Source organism: Pteropus alecto, unplaced genomic scaffold, assembly GCF_000325575.1.
Source record: "Pteropus alecto unplaced genomic scaffold, ASM32557v1 scaffold45, whole genome shotgun sequence".
Lineage (NCBI taxonomy): Eukaryota > Metazoa > Chordata > Mammalia > Chiroptera > Pteropodidae > Pteropus > Pteropus alecto.
Window position 1 is genome coordinate 18,555,297 of NW_006442491.1, and position 11,474 is coordinate 18,566,770.

Here is an 11,474-nt window from a genome sequence, read left to right on the forward strand (position 1 = left end):
AAACAAAAATAAATAACTAAAACTGCCTTCCAGTTCCACCAAGGTGGCGTAGCCCATTCCTTCCAGGTCCTCCCTCTTATTTCTAAAGTACTCTAGACTTGCTACAACAAACAGGCATTGTATGACTCTGAAAGGTGGAGAGAGGAAAGTGGACGGCTGATACTACTCAGGACTTGGAACTACTACATGAGGCTGAGTTCTCTGGGTTTCCTTAATGCCTCACATTACCCAAGATTGGTGTGGCAAAATTCCAACCTAGAGCAGAAAAGGATGTGCCTTTCTTTCCATGTTGTCTTATGGGTCATTGACAAAAGAGCTATTATTTAAATCATCAGACCCCAAGAAGAGCAGAGAGAGGGAGTTGGACTGAAAAAATATTTGAAGAAATACTCCCAATGTGGCAAAATATAATAACCTACGCAGTCTAGAAGCTGAGTAAATCACAAATGGGATAAACTCAAAGAAATCCATGCCAAGACAATTTATTATAAAGTTGATTTTAGAAAACACGGGCCCCAGAGTATTAAAACCATACTGACAGAGAAGAATAAAGTCGGAAGTATCTTTCTATCTAACATCAAGGCTTAGATATAGTAGTCAAGGCAATGTGGTATTAGTGAAGGGATAAATGTGTATCAGTGGAAGAAATTAGCCTAGAAATAGGCCATACAAATATGCTCAACTGATTTTTGACAAAGTCCCAAATAAATTAAAGGCAGGATCTTTGTGCTGATGGAACCATTTTGTATCTTGAGTGAGATGGTGGATACACGAACTTACACGTGGGATAAAATTTTATGGACTGACATACACATGCACTATCGCAATACACACATGCATACACAAATAATAACCAGAAAAACTGGGGAATTAGAATAAGATTGGTAGGATGTATCAGTATTAATATCCTGGTTGTTAATAGTGTAATATAGATTTGCAAGATTTTATTTACCATTGAGAAACATAAGACAAAGACTACACAGGATTGCTCTAAGTTATTTCTTACAACTACATATGAATCTAACATTATTTCAACTAAAATTTTTATTAAAATTCTTAGCGGATGGAAACAGTCGATAAATGAAAAGAATCAAAATGACCACATGGGATTTGCTGCAGGTTGAAAGGCAGTTAAACATTTGAAAATAAGCAATATTACCACCAAATTAACAGGCTAAGGGAAAAATCACATGAGCATATTATAAATACTCATAAATAACATTTGAATAAGTTCCATATGCATTCATAATAAAAACTCAGAAAACTGAGAATTGAGAGAAACTTTCTCAACTTTTTTTTCTTTTTTGAAACTTTCTTAACTTGATAAAAAACCATCTACTACGTATCTACACCTAAATTCATACTAAATAGTAAGAGAATGAATATATCTAAGATCAAAATATGCAAAGACTGTGGCCATGCCACCCTGAACACGCCCGATCCCATCTGATCTCAGAAGCTAAGCAGGGTCGGGCCTGGTTAGTACTTGGATGGGAGACCACTTAGGAAGACCAGGTGCTGTAGGCATAAAAAAAATAATAATAATAAAATAAAAAAGAATAAAATTTTTTTAAAAAATTTTAAAAAATGCAAGGAATTCACTCTCACCACTCTTATTTAACATATTCAGAAAATATTACCCATACATAAGAAAAGGAAATAAAAGGCATATGGGCTGGAAAAGAAGGAAAAAAATTGTACCCATTTGAAGCTGACATGATAGTCCACATAAAAAAGACCAAAGAATTTACAAAAAACCTTCTAGAACTAAAAAGTAAGTTAAGCAAAGTCCAAGCCATAGATCAAAACGAATTACATTGCTGCATACTAGTAAGAGTATAGGGATATTGAAATTAAAAGTATAAAATAGAAATCACTCATAAGTTAAAATACTTATGTATAAATTTGGAAAAACACTTTAGGTTTTATTTTCTAAAAACTACAAAATGCTAATGAAAGAAATTTTAAAAAGATATAAGTGAAGTGATAGACACACATGTTCATGGATTGAAAGATTCAATATAGTAAAAAGTCATTTCTCCCCAAACTAACATGTAGATTTAACTCAATTGCTATTATAATCCCAGTGAAATCTTATATAGAAATACACAAGACTATCCTAAAATTTTTATTGAAAGGCAAAGGAACTGATATAGCTACAGCAATTTTTTTTTAAAGAATACAGCAGGAGGAATCACTACATTACCTCAAGGCATATTATATAACTACAGTAATCAAGAGTGTCTTGTATTGTATTATCTTGTGTTGTGTTGACAGCAGAGTAGGCACATGACCAATGGAACAGAATAGAGAAGCAAGTTAGCCAAGAAATTTTTGACAAACGTGCCAAAGCAATTCCATGGAAGAATAGTACTTTCAGCAAATTGCTACTGCAGAAATTAGATATCCACAGTTTAAAAAAATCCACCTAAAACTAAACTTTATACTTTATATAAAAATTAATACAAAGTGGATTTGGTCAATTACTCAAATGGAAAGGAGGATACTCTACTAAATGTCATGAGCTATCGGTCTGAAACAAATGGGATATTTACATAGCATTCTGCTATCATTGTATAGATATGGTGCTGCAATCAGAGAGGCCCCATATAGGGTTAAGGAGGTCATCCTTTGGGAATTGTTTCTTTCCATCAGACCCTACACTTCCTCAGAATTATAACAAATTTTATAAGGCCTCAGTTTCCTCTTGTAGTTTCTAGAACAGAGCATTATTTTGTCATGCACACTCAATGGTGCAAGTAATAGTCTGATGTTCTGAATGGCATAGCATTCTCCCCTCTCTGATTTATCACTCTTGATAGGCCAGTAAAGGTGACCACTTAGAGACCTAGCTGTGCAAAGTGTCCTGGATTCCTCAGGATACAGAGCTTTCTCTATCTCTGAAGCCATGAATCTCCTGATGCCGACCTTCATTATATGTGGGTTACTAACTCTAGTGACCAAAGGTAAGGGAATCCTGGAATATTGGGATGCTGGCACTAGGATGAGTTATTGAGCTCCCATGTATCATAAAGGGAACAGAGGGTCCACAAGAAAAGACTTGGGCCCATAAAGAGCAGTAAAAATGCTGTTTTATGGCAGCTCCATGTCCTTACTCTAAGAATATGTTAGAGGCACCCAGCAAGCTGGGTGTCTTCTGAGACATTTCTCCAAAGGCAAGAGTTTCTTTAATCTTCTGAGCAGCTCTCTCTGTCTCTTTATATAACTAACCAGTGTTAACTAAGACTCACTTCACTTCTGTTTTAGTTATTTAATTGTTGTATCTATTTCATTGTTGTGTCCTATTAGTTCAACTCTTAGCACCATCTTGAATTCTCTTTCGTCGTGTCAGTACCTTCAAGGGAGGCCCTCATTTTTATGTTCTGAGATATGGTGAACAAGTTTATCATACTGTTTGTAGATTCTGCAGAGCTGTCATGAGAAAGAGAAACATAAGTTTAAGTTAGAAGGAGGGATAAGTTAAGGTAGAGTAAAAAGATGAGTAACCAATGGGGAGCTTCTGATATTAATCCAAATGAATGAGCTTATTCTCTCTTTTTAATAATAATACTTTTCAAAATTATACATTTTTATTGAGAAATATACTTGGAATTGTTAAAAAGTATCAAGTATTGTAAGGTTTATATGAGTTTAGGGAAAAGTACTCTCCTATCCTAGAATAGTAGTTTTTCAATCTTCTCTTTCAGAATCTCTGAATCAGTCATTCTTACCAATTACTTGTATATCTTAGCAGATACAAATATATATATATATATACGTTTTCAAGTGAGACAGCATCTGATGGTTTTGTAAAAAAACTTTTTACCAAGCTGATATACATATGTATATATATATCATAATATATATTATATAATATATATGTATGATATTGCCTAGATTTTTTCTAAATCCTGCGTAAATGAACCATGTGGATTCTTTTGCAATATACTAGTGCTATGTCTTAAAGACTTATCAATATATAAGCCAACTTCATTATTATTAATGCATTCATAGAATTTAAGGGTGGTATGTGGGTGAACTTTTTTTATGGTGACATTGGTTAACAAAATCCAGTAAATTTCAGCTGTACACTTTAACAGTAAAGCATGTATATATTTACACTGTGTGTTCACCTCCCATAGTTAGATTTCTTTCTGTCACCACATATTTGGCCCCCTTTACCTGTCTACATCCCCCTCCCCTCTTCCCCCTACCATCTGGTAACCACTAGTCTGTTGTCCATGACCATGAGTCTTTGTTTGTTTGTCCTGTTCATTTGCTGCTTTTAGGTTTATATCCCACATATAAGTGATATCATGTGATTTTCAACTTTTTCTGTCTGGCTTATTTCGCTTAGCATGATTATCTCAAGGTCCATCCATGTTGTCACAAATGGCAGTATTTCAACTCTTCTTATGGCTGAGTAATATTCCATTGTATATATGTACCACAGCTTCTTTATCCAATAATCTATTGTAGGATACTTTGGGAATTTTTTTTTTTACTTAATTTAATTCATCCGCTACTGCTGGAACAGCAGTCTAATTATCAGAAACAATTCAGTAGGAAATATTTGTAAATAAATGTCTTTCCTTTCATAATTATACACACACACACACACACACACACACGCACACACACACACAAGATTGTCAAACAACTCACCAAATGGGCTATAGTAATTTTCACTCTTATCACGAGCATGTGAGTGTCAGCTTCCCATGTACTTATCATTACATTTTTATCACATTTTTTCAACTATTTCATTTGATGTGTGAAAATATCTCATTTTTGTTTAAATTTGTCACATTTCAATTATAAATGAGTTTGAACATCTATTCCATTGGATTTCTGAATGCTTTCTTATTGATTTTTAAAAGTTCTTTATATGCTAAGAAAACTAATTAAAAATTTAGACATGTTATATTTTCCTTAGAAAGGTATTCACTTCCGTGAAATAAACATAAATATGCCTATGATCCTATATCTTGATTCACATGGAGATATGTTGATTTAGTAAGTGAGGTAAAGTGTTAATACCTGCCCTCAATTCTGATTATGAACTATTTGCTAAAATTTTAGAAAGTTTGGAAGTAGTAAAGAAGTAAAAATAAGATTTTGCTCTGTTGCTCTTCCTCACATGTCTTGGGTACCCTGTGAATAAAAATGTGTAGCCTACTTTAAAATTTTCTATCATATCTTTAGTATTTTCCCACATATTAAATATTTTTCAAAAACCGAATTTTCAATAGCATAAAATTTTATGGAATGAATGTCTATAAATTATTTGTATTATTTTATAATTGTATATTTAGGTCCTTAATGCTTTGCTAACAAGTGTATTTATGCTTTATAACAAGTAGATTCTATATAACTGTTCTTAGACATGAACATTTAACATAAAATTCTTAGATATGCACCTTATTCCTGTCTGCTTAGTGTATTTTCAATTTCTGAATATTGCAAATTTTTTAAATGAAGAAAAATATCTAAATGTATAAAATTTTCTATTCCTTTGACTATGGAGAAGTCAAACTTTAAATATATATTTATCGTGTATTTTAATTTTTCTACAAGTTGTCTGGTTCTGACTATTCTTCTCTTTTATTTGGGGGGTGTAGTTTTTATACCTATTGATATATAGATTTTCCCTTATAGATTCTGTTTTGAAATTTAACTATTTGATGTATTTAAGTTTATTTTTGTGTGTTTTTGAGTGAGATAGCATTTGATGTCTCTGTAAATAAGCTTTTTACCAAGCCAAGCTGTCCATCAATGGACTGCTGTCAATAGCTATCTTGAAGTTGATACTGTCTAATTCTATATCTTGTATGTTTTAGAGAGGATTCATGTGGGATAATGTTTTGGCTAGATGGCTTATGTGCCTGAAATAATACAGTTGTTATTTATATTTTTTAGTTTTTTGATTTTGAGATATTGATGATGGAAGTCACAAGTCCTAAACACATAATGATTCCAGACTATTCTAAAAAAATACATTGTTATAGATTACTCCCAATTGCCATCATTGTATTGCTTAAGCTATATTCTTGGAAGTATCTTTGATATTTTTAGCTGTGATATCCATAGCTATCAGGAAGTCTGTTGCATCTCCCTGCAAATTATATCCAGAACTAACCAATTTCACCATATCCATTGCTACCACTAATTCAAGTCACTATGACCTCTTACCCGTTACTGCTGTAGCTTCCTCACAGGTCTCTGTCCTTCTACTCTTTCCTCCTGTAGTCCGTGTACCTCTTCTGCTCACAACTCTGCAATGGCCCCCTCTTCACTCAGAACTATAACCTGGGTCCTTACAGTGGCCACCTGGCCCTCCATGATCTAGCCCTAATGACCTCTCTCACCTTATCTCCTATTATCATACTAAGCTCAATGCTCTTCCTCAAACACACCAGCCTTGATCAACCCAGGGCATTTTGTTTGTTTCCTTTGCTTGAAATGCATTTGCCTCAGATATCGATGTGGCTAATTCCTCTTCCTCCTTCAAGTCATTGTTTAATTGCCACCTTTTTTTCAAGACCTAAGCTAACTGCTGTTTAAGAAATGGCAGTCTGTGCCTGTGACATTCCAAATAGATTCTGCTTAAATCTATTCTCTTGTTTCTACAAACCACTTATCACCTTCTCGCATACAAGATAATTTACTTCTTTTTTATTGTCTGTCTTGCCCTGCAAGAAAGTAATCTCCATGAGATTTTGTCTGTTTAGTTCACAAATATACCTCAAGGTCCTAGAATAGAGTCTACCATAGTTAGGGGCTCATTACTGGGTTGAACAAGGGGCTGTTCCCTAAATTTTACTTTGGAGGTAATAGTTAAAAAGAAATAGAGAGTAATGCAAGTGAGAAACAATTTCGAAGAAAAATGGACAGAGGAATATGATTTAAAGAGTTTAGGAAGGGATGAAAAGAGCTGAGAGGCCCCAGGTTTCAAGTATGGGTACCCTGGAGGAAAAGAAAAATTAAGAAATAATCTGTAGAAGTGAAGAATGAAGAAGCAATGCTAGATTTTGTTTTGGATGAAAGAAGTAGGATGTCTACATTTGAAACTTACAGAAAATTCTATTATGAGCCAACTAACTTGGGGCTAGTAAAATAAGAGAATGAATCATTGGAGAAGTGGAATAAAATCAACACGTCCCGAGGAGGCTATAGGAGCCAAGTTATCGTAAGCTCTATATATGTCAACCCATGAAAGGTACTTTTCATACATATCAAATTAAATCCAAAACAAGATTTTTTTGAGAATTACTTGCTCTTCCTCATATATACCAGGCTTCCTTCAACATAGAAACTTTGTTCTAGCTACTTTCTTTGTTTAGAACACACTCACCTTGGTACTTCTCAGGTAATTCACTGAGAAAGATGGTCATGTGGTTTGCTTGATAAATGATCATATAATAGACCAGATGAGTTTCACTTTAGATTCAAATATGCACCCCCTGAAATGAATTATTGTGCTATCGAGAAATCTTAATATATTTCTCTTGTGAGCTCATCTCCTCTCTTTCCTAGACAGCTATTTTTTATTGACCTTCCTTTCACTTTCATTCTCCTGCTCCATTCTTCTGTGTAACTCTTCCTCCCAGCTTATGACTTTACCCTCCACTTCATGATTTAAAAAATTCAAATAGAACTTTTTCTTTTTACTACTGCCAACATTCACACTAGTAGTCCCTTGCACCCATCTTCTCTTTCTTTCTTGACATAGATGAGGAGGTGTCTTCTCCATCTTAGTCAATCTGCCATATAGTGATTTTGATCCTTGTCACCTTATCCAGGATTATGCCCTTCTGTTGTTTCATTTCCCTGTTGTACATCAATTTCTTCCTTTCTATTTGTTTCCTCTTATTTGTTTGTGAACATGCTCTGCTATTTCCCATTCTAAAAACAAACGTGAAAAACTCTCCCTTGATCCCATATTTTCCTTCAAGAACTTCTCTATTTCTCTGCTCTTCCTCAGAGCTAACCTTCTTAAGAGTTTTGTCTACAGGCACTATTTTTTCCTCATTGACATTTCAACCAACTTCACTTTTGTTTCTTTTCCTCATAGAACTACTCTTGCAAGGTTACCAGTGACACTCATTGAGTTAAATGCAATGGACACTTCTGCCCTTATCTCACTCAACCTCACAGCAGTTTTGTCCTATAAATGTTGACCCATTCTTTTAAGACATTTTCCTCATTTGCATAATCTAGACATGTCTGAGACCACTTTCCTTGCATCCTTTTGATATTGGCCATTTTCATGCATGCCATTTTGAGCTGTAACTGGCAGTATCCTCACAGTTTGGTTGATTATTTGTGAAATACCCCCATATACAGGGCAATCCAGAAATGACAGAATTATCAGCTCACTCTGGGATAACCTATCAACTACTGGCTTGTAGGATGGTGGATAAATACTCCAGCTCCTTTAACCCTCAAGAAAGATCACTCTGAGACTTGTTTCATATGTTGACTGCCAGAGCTCCCTTTGGGGTTGTACTTTAGTCAATCCCAGTGGTAACCAACTGCATAACTTACCTCTTTTTGGCTTTCTTACTTCCCCAAGTTTCCCATTCCAAACTGATTTTGAGTGGTGGAGAACACTTCTCAATTCAATTATTATACTCAATTTTTCCTCAAGGTCTGCTTTTTGGGAAACTAATCTAATCTCCTCTAATTTCATTCTCCTATTTTGCTCTAATTTATCTCGTTGTTCCTTTTGAGTCTTTTCTTCCTGACACACACCAGAATTTAATTGTGGCCTCTTTTTTTTCCTCATGTTATTCCAACTCACTATATTTTATCTATCATTACAGTTTTAAATACTGTACATAAGCAATGATTCCAAAATTTACACCTAGAGTCTAAACTTGTCTACTGAGATCCTACAGGTATATCCCACTGCCTCGTGGCATTCTGTTATGTTATATGCCCCAAAGCATATACTTGACCCTACCTTCTTCTCTTCCCTTCAAATCTTGTTTTTTCCTCAGTTTACTACTCTGTCCATGGCAAGTATCACTAATCTACTCTAACTCAGTTCAGAAATACAGTGGTGCACTTTGATTTCTCCATCTTCCTCTGACTTTATATCCAAACAATTGAGGACTTAAATCTGTCCTCTTCTTTCCACAACTCTCACAGCCCCAGTGCAGCCACGATTATGTCTTACCTGGCCAAATCCTCTAATATGTGTCCCTGATTCTATTCTTTCTTTTTCCTAGTCTAATTTTCACATACATCATAACTAACCATCTAGAAAATAAAGTAAATTAGCTCATGTTATATTTTGAAAGAAATAAAAATGTTTAATAATGGCCTAAAGTGACTGAGAGATGGCATTGTTACTTCAAGCTCATTTCATAGCATGTTCCTTTGCTCTTTGTACACTACGCTTTAGACTCATCAGCCTTCTCTAGATACCTTAAAGACACTATGCAGTTTCTCAACACTTGGACTGAACATTTGCTCGTCCTTTCCTGAAATAATCTTTGCCTCCTGTATACCTTGAGGGCTCCTTTTATCTTTCTTGCCTTGACTTAAGAATCAGCTCTTAGTATGTCTACCCGCTTTGTCTCTTCTTCCTCCTCCTCTTTCCTCTCTCTCTTTCCCCTCCCCCCCATCAATTTCTTCGGTGGCATATATCACAATTTTAAATATACACTTTATCATGTTTGCTAGAATTTAACACGACCTACTTATATTCTTTGCAGCTGGCTGGGGAAATACAAGATGCTGGAAGAATAATGTGGGATACTGCAGAAAACAATGTTTACATACCGAAAGGTACAAAATTCTCTGTATGAACAAGCTTAATTGTTGTACTCCCATAAAATTCGATGAACACACTCGAAGGCCAATACTCCCATTCCCTACAGAAGATTTTATTGTCGATTTTAATACTCAGGATGTGTTTCCTAGTTCTCCCGTGTCTAGGTTAAATGATCAAATAACAATTGACGAAGATGAAGAAGAAACATTTGCTGAGACCACGACTCCCATGATGAAAATTTCTACATTGGCTGTGTACTATCCTTCTAAGAGCAATGATGACAGCTAATTAATGTTTCCTCCTGGATGCGGGACCCTCAAGATAACAATTGAGAATAATATCCCGGGAGCCAATTCTACTGATTTTATTTCACTGGGTCAATTCTTTAGGGGATTGGATAACATGAAGATGGACATAATACTACTGCCAAGACAAGAGTCAAGAGAGTTATCTTACAATTAGAGATATGCAAAGAGAAGTGTTTAGAAGATATAAAGATTCTCTTTATTGGGCTTAAATTCTTGAACTGTCTTCTCTCACACGTATTAAAATGTATGGTCTAACATTTGGTCAAAAGTGAACATTTGTGTGTTTGTATATTTTTACATGGGGGAAAAAAAGAAGAAGAAGAAGAAAAAAGCCTCGGTATGGAACTGCCAGAATCATGTATGGAAGAATCTATGAAGGCACATAAAAAGTTTGAGATAAGTCCTCCTTTCCCCATCCCCACCATTTATTGTAAGCTCTGACTTTAAATGCCTATCTGTATCATGAGGTCAGATTTTGTTTAAGGCTTCATCTAGGAACTAACACAATTAAAGTTAGAAACTACCTCATTCAGCACAAACACTGATTTAACTAGATAGAGATGAAAGTAGGACTTATCTTGAGAGCACATTATACAAAATTAAAAGCTGCATCACAAATTCTACTTATCTTTCCAATGCTCTTTCCATTCAAAAGTCCAACTTCCAACTATGATGATTTCTTTTTCTTTTTCTTTTTTTAGATGAGGCAACCCTTGGTTGACCTCACAGATTGCAAGGAAGTTGTCAGCTTACAATCCCTAATTTTTTATTTTTTATGCTTACAGCACCTGGTATTCCTAGATGGTCTCCCATCCAAGTACTAACCAGGCCCGACCCTGCTTAGCTTCTGAGATCAGACGGGATTGGGCTTGTTCAGGGTGGCATGGCCATAGATCCAACTATGATGATTTCATAGCATGGCTCTCCAGATCTTCATTTTGTCCATGAATGCTAGTTATGTGTAAGGTTCTGTGTTTTGTGTGGCTATATGCATGTGAGTGCTATTTGTATGGTAACTGACGGGTCAGCAAGTTTGCTCTCTGATATCACAGAGAAGCAGTTATTAACTATAAGGTTAATTAATTATTACCATGTTGGGCTAAGGCTGGGATGCTACTGAGAACCACAGTATCAGATGTCTAAATGTCCCAGAATTAAGAAGGTTTATTACCTTAATTTTTATATTTTTGTTTAGATCAAGCTGCCAGTGACCATGGCTGTAGTTTGGACATTGGCTATCAGACTACTGACCCTTCAGTAGACCTCAAATTCCAATAGATTTTAGACCATTGGACAAATCATCCAAGTTTGCTGGGACTGAGGGTCTTTCTAGATCATGGGAATTACAGTACCAAAATCAAGAAAGTCTTTAGCAAACTGGGACA

At 35.2% G+C, this 11,474-nt stretch overlaps 1 non-coding gene and 1 pseudogene across 1 annotated transcript; one reads left to right on the forward strand and one right to left on the reverse strand.

The window, feature by feature from the left end:
- The first annotated feature begins 1,408 nt into the window (after positions 1-1,408).
- Positions 1,409-1,527, forward strand: LOC112471058. The gene has a single exon (XR_003043210.1). It is a non-coding gene; the product is annotated as a 5S ribosomal RNA (ribosomal RNA).
- A 9,338-nt stretch (positions 1,528-10,865) lies between these two features.
- On the reverse strand, positions 10,866-10,984 carry LOC112471130 (annotated as a pseudogene).
- Positions 10,985-11,474: the final 490 nt, after the last annotated feature.